This window comes from Chenopodium quinoa, unplaced genomic scaffold (genome assembly GCF_001683475.1).
Source record: "Chenopodium quinoa cultivar QQ74 unplaced genomic scaffold, ASM168347v1, whole genome shotgun sequence".
Lineage (NCBI taxonomy): Eukaryota > Viridiplantae > Streptophyta > Magnoliopsida > Caryophyllales > Amaranthaceae > Chenopodium > Chenopodium quinoa.
In genome coordinates, this window is record NW_018743850.1 from 2,434,161 (window position 1) to 2,440,160 (window position 6,000).

The following is a 6,000-nucleotide window of genomic DNA, read 5'->3' on the forward strand; positions in this document are numbered from 1 at the left end:
AGTACAGACAATTGCCACTGTCACGTATAAATGGCAAAGTGTCTCAACATTGTTTGAAAATTCTTGATGATGAGACAAGAAGGATCAGGGAGTTGAGTTACTATGGTTTACCATGTGCTTGCCAGATACATGATTCTCTAGTTGCACAGTCGGGCTTGTATATCAGGTAAATTCATCCACTTTGGAAAGACCTTGGTTATTGACATTTTCGTTCCCAGGTTGATGAGGTCATTGGTAGTGATCCAGCTATACTACAAAATGTATCTCGCATCATTAAAGAGGAGCTGCATACGGATCATACAAACCTTGAAGAACCACATGTAAACCACAATGTTCGAGGTCGACGAAGGATCCCAGGCGTGATCCTTGTTATTTCGAGCATATAAACCGTCGAAACAGTGAACGTGGTACACAACAAACAGGTACGACCTCAGGTAATTCATGAAATTAAACTTATTACGCCTATTGTGAATTACACGTATTTCATCTTGTAGCGTACTAATAGATGCCCATTTATTTTGTGCAGAAGATCAATGTGACATCAGACAATGCAGGTATTTGCACTTGCTTCCAAGACCGATGGTGCCTTACATGACATGGAAGGATATCATTGGTGATGGAAACTGTGGCTTTTGTTGTGTGGCTGACTTCTTCTTTGGTGATCAAGCGCAATGGTTTACCACTCGGGAAACAATAGCAAAGGAGGTCGCCGCTCATCCAATTTTGTACGAAAGGATTTACAGGATTGGAAGGGTGAATATAGAACGTATTCGATGGGATGGCAGGGCGGTTGATATGCGACATTAGATGGTAGCAATTCAGGATTTATTTCCTATTGCTACTTGGTTCAACGCAAGGGTGATTTGTCTCGGTATAGGGAACGTACCAACCTGCTACTACCCATGCATCATGGTGTTACCGTTGCGGGCACGAAGCACGGCCAGGGCACCCACTCGAGAGTTCGTGATCGCTACAGTTGGTGGGTCACATTTCATCCGTCTTGATCTTGCACATGATTCACCTCTTCCCCCAATCGCAGGTAGGTGGACGAGCACCACGAGCCAAGTGTTGATGGATGGGATCAATAATATGAAGTTAGAAGGAACATGTGGGATGCATTAATTAGGCAGTGAACTTATTTATGTACTTTTACTAAGATTGAACAGTTGTAGCTATGTAATAAAGATTAATAAAAGTAATTATTAAACTAAGATCCAACAAAACCAAATATAGAATTGTCCAGTTCTTACATTACATGCCGAGTAAAGAGTAATATAAAATAATTAAGACAAGTAATAAAAATGCAACCACTAATCCGAATAAAGAGTAATCTACAACCCCATCATCACGTTCCAATCAACTACCAGCTGCTTAGGAATTGCCCTTAATTCACGCAGCATGTTGGGATACTCAGCAAGAGCTCTTTGGTAAATCTCCATGGACCGACTCATCCACTACAAATAAGAAAACAACATATTATAGACATAGCAATTACTGGAAGTCGAATTAATAGAATAATTAAACAAAACTACTTACATAATTCGTGTTAGTCCTCTCAGGTAGACCGTAGGAGCTCCCAGCTACTAAAACCCCCAGGAGATACACGAGGGTAAGAAAATCTATACAGTCACTGCATGTAACCAGGTGCGACCGTAGGAGCTCAACGACCAAGTTTGGTGTGGGTACCTAAAACTACAATGAAAGACGAACCAGGGACAAACCTAGTCCACATCACAGATGTCATCTCGGTCGGACATTCTACCCGGTACATCTTCAAGTTGGTTGGTATCTTGGCCTTCTCAGGCCTAATAATGCTCCTTGGAATGTCCTGCACGAATCCAAGTTGTCGAACCACTCGATCAGGCATGTACGACTCAATGATGCTACGGTACTGGATGCAGCCAATAAATAAAGTGGTAGGCACGTGTCGTGTAGGATCAACTCCGTGCGGGAGCCAGTTAACCTCACGGTCAGTCAGCTCATCCAGTCTACTACGAAAAGCTAAGAGGCATTCTATGCTCTTGTTAGGGCATCCCGATCCAACATCCCAAGCAGACGCATGAGGAACATTAAGCTCCATCGTCAAGGTACCCTGCTGAGGCCGAAAGCACGAAAAGTACTCGTAAATCCACGCTTGCAGAAGCGTGAGACAACCAGCGATTGAATTAGTATCATTTTGTGATGTCGTACCCAACTACCGATACAAGTAGGCTAGAGTAGCTGAACTTCAAGAGTACTCATTAATCGGAACACCTTCAACAACAAGCTCGTGGAGGAAGGAAGGATGAGTGCGGTTACCACTCTTGTCTAAAAATAGTGATCCTTCTAGTACTAACCACATGTATGCAATATAATGGACACTAAAGGGCCTCTGCGCCTCCAAAGTCGTACCAAAAATTCTCTCAGTCAGCACCCCACTACGTACCCTGCCAAATGGTTTTAGTACCGCACTTCTCATTCAACCCATCCGCAGTCATATCCATGGTAACCGAGCACGCGTACCGTACGACGTCCGTGCTAGGGGTAGTGGAAACCATGGAAGCATCAACACGAAACCCAAGAATATGGTACACATCGTGCAGCATGATCGTGATCTCCCCAAATGGCATATGAAATGTGTTCGTATCTAGCTGTCATCTCTCAACAAAAGCAAAAATCACGGCCATTCGAGACGCTTAAACATAACCTCGGGTAAGTGAGACAGACCACTGCCATCAATCAATTCGAGGTGCTCTTGTGCAAGACAACCTCGCCAATTAACCAATTCAGAACACAACTGTGTCCTACTCAAACAGCGCAAAACATTTCACTCCTTCCCATCCCATATATATGACGCCACGTGACTACCAAAACTAGGGATAACAGTCCCATCCTCAGGACCAATTGGTATCGGCTGCTGCACTAACCATGTCTCTGCTGAGCTGGTAGTAGGTTGACTCGCTTGACTACTAATAAATCTCCCATGCTGAACCCTACATACCGTATGATAATCCTGAGGGTCCGAGTCTTCGCCCCGATCATCATGACTTGTCGGTTCTTCGTCCTCATCGTCAGATGTAGGTAGTCCACCCGACGAGTACATGGGGAGACTCCCTTGTGACTGATTCTCTCCCGACCAACTACTAGGAGACCCATATTACTGCTCATGACGAAGCGGTGTCCCCATAATTACCGAACGACATAACTCCCTCCTAACAGACGCATTCAAACGTCGTGATACTTCATGACGAGCACCCGAACCCTCAATCTACATCAAATAAGTACAAAATCAAATATCAGTAATAATTACAAATATAACTATTTGATTAAAGTTGAATAACCGATATTAATATTAAAAAATATTCAAAAAAAATATTTCAGAACAACAACAACAACATGCGCTTATGGATAGGGTTGCTAAGTTTGATGATCCTCAGTGCGAGTTGTTGTTGCTTAGGGCTTGTACCGGAGTTTCTAAACTCTGCTTTGCGTAATTGTCCCCCTAGTACTTTTGAGGTGGCTCAGCGCACATTCCACGAGGCTTTCGATCTTCCTTGGAGCGTATCGTTGCTGCTTCAGGGCCTGGGTTTGGCGATTGGCAGTGGCAGCTTGCCACCTTGCCTTTTGCGTATGGCGGACTGGGTGTTTATTCCGCAGGCGATGTTCGTCATTATGATTTTCTTGCTTCGCGGTTATAGTCTGCTGGGTTGCAGACAAAGCTTCTACGGCATAATGGCGTTGTTGGCCTTGGTCGAGCCTTTGAGGATGCGTTGAGCTTGTTCAATAGAATGGTGGAGTCTAACATTTTGAGTAATCCTAGTGAGTTCGCTGCCCCCAAACTCAAGAAGAAATTGACAGATATGTATTTCACAAAGGTTACCGATTCTGCAGAATCCACCTTCTCTTTATCTCCCCGTCAATCAGCATTGTGGAGATCACACCTCTGCTTGGCTTCGGGCGGTTCCTATTTCGGGGTTAGGTCAGATGATGAACGCAAAGACTTACCGATGTGTGTTGTGCTACCGCTTGGGTGTTCCATTGTTCTCTGTCTCAACACCGTGCTCTGCTTGTTCTCGGGTTAGTACTGGGGATATTTTTGGTGATCACGCGGTGTCGTGTGCTGGTAGTGTGGGTATTAAACATCGGCATAATGTTGTCCGGGATACCCTTGTTGATATCTATTACAGATATGGGATTTCAACAAGAAAGGAGGTTGCACTACTAGAAATAGGCCAATTTCAGACGGACTGTTTCCGACGGACACTTAATTCCGTCGGAAACGTCAGAAATTTCGATGGATTTTTATTTCGTCGGAACTTTCCAACGGAATTAAAATCCGTTGAAATATAAGGGGTTTCCGACGGAATATTCCGTTGGAAAATTACTTTTCCGGCGGAATTGTAATCCGTCGGAACATTCCGACGGTATTCCGTCGGGATATTACTATTTCCGACTGAATTAAAACCCGTCGGAAGATACCGACGGAATATCCCGTCGGAAATAAAGTAATTATTAAAAAAAAAAAAACCTCCCTCTTTCTCTTCTATTGCGCCTCTCTTTCTCTCTCCTCCATCATTTCTCTTTCTCTCTCCTCTCTTTCCTCTTCTCTTTCCCCTTCTCTTTCCATCAACGAACAACCTTGTCTTTAATTCGATCTCCTTCCTCTCATGTTAGTTCAAAAATCACAAAAATTCAATGTGTTTGATCTCGTTTTTTTGGCGAAATTAATAAAATAAGGGTTTCGATCTCGGCACATTCATCATCAACAACAACAACAACAACAACAATGGCGCATTCATCAACAACTACGGTGGTAATTGTAATTTTGATCTCGTTTTTTTGGGCGAAATTCAACGTAGATCTAGTTTAAAATTAAGTTAGATTGTAGATTAACTTAGTTGTTTATGTAATTGTAATTTTGATTATAAATTTGATTAGATAATTGTATTTTCTTTAATTTTTAATGTATAATTGTCGGTTTTTTTTTAATTTTTTTTCATGAAATTCTAATTAAATATGTAAATCTACTGGTTGTGATTTGTTTGTGTTGAATTTTTCGATTTTTTTGGCTTAATTTCGTAATTTGTTTTGATTTTTTTACGAATTTAGTGAGTGTTTTCGTGTTTTTATTTTTTATTTTCTGGGTGAACAGTGGTGGGGCTGAAGTGGTGGGGGCTAGTGGGAGTGGCGTTGGTTAAGGGGAGGGTGGGTGGTCTGCATAGGTCAGTGTGTGGGGGGATGGGTGGTGGTCCTGGTCTGTGGGGTGGGTGGTGTAGGGTGGGTGAGGTAGGTTGTCTTCGTGGGGTGTCTGGGTGGGGTTAGGTTTCTGGGTGTGGGAAAATGGGTGGTGGGTGGTGTGGGGTGGTGTGGGCTGGGGGCGGGGTGGATCTGGGTTGGGAAAGTGGGTGGTGTGGGCTGGTGGTAGAGGGGGGCTGATGGTGGTGGGTAGGGGGGTAAGTCAGGGGGTGGGCTGGTGGTGGGGGTGGTGGGTTTCGCTTTTTTTTTTAATTTTTTTATATTAAATTTTCCAACGGAATTTCCGTCGGAATTTTCCGGCTGATTTAAATTCCGTCAAAAATTTCCGACGGACTTTCCGGTACCGAAAAAACGTCTTCCAACGAAAAAATTCCGTCGGAATTGTGTTTTCCGAGGGAATTTCCGACGAAAATGGCCGTTTTTCCGACGAAGTGATCTCCGACAACGCGTTCCGACGAAATTCCGTCAGAAACAGCCTTTTCCGACGGAATTATAGGGTGTACCGACGGAATTTTTCTGTCGTAAATAAGGTGTTTTCTAGTAGTGTTGACATAGGGTTGTCTGAAGGGAATGACGGGGCCCTCAGACCTGCTGATGTGTTACTTTATTCCTGGGATCGTGGTCACGATGTATGTGTGGACTTTACAAGATCTTGTTCCTATACGGGTTGTGGCTGATGCGGCTCATCGAAAGCGAGTGAAATATGAAGCTAGTTGTCGGTTGATTGGATATGGTTTCATTCCCTTCTCCTTTTTTTCACTTATG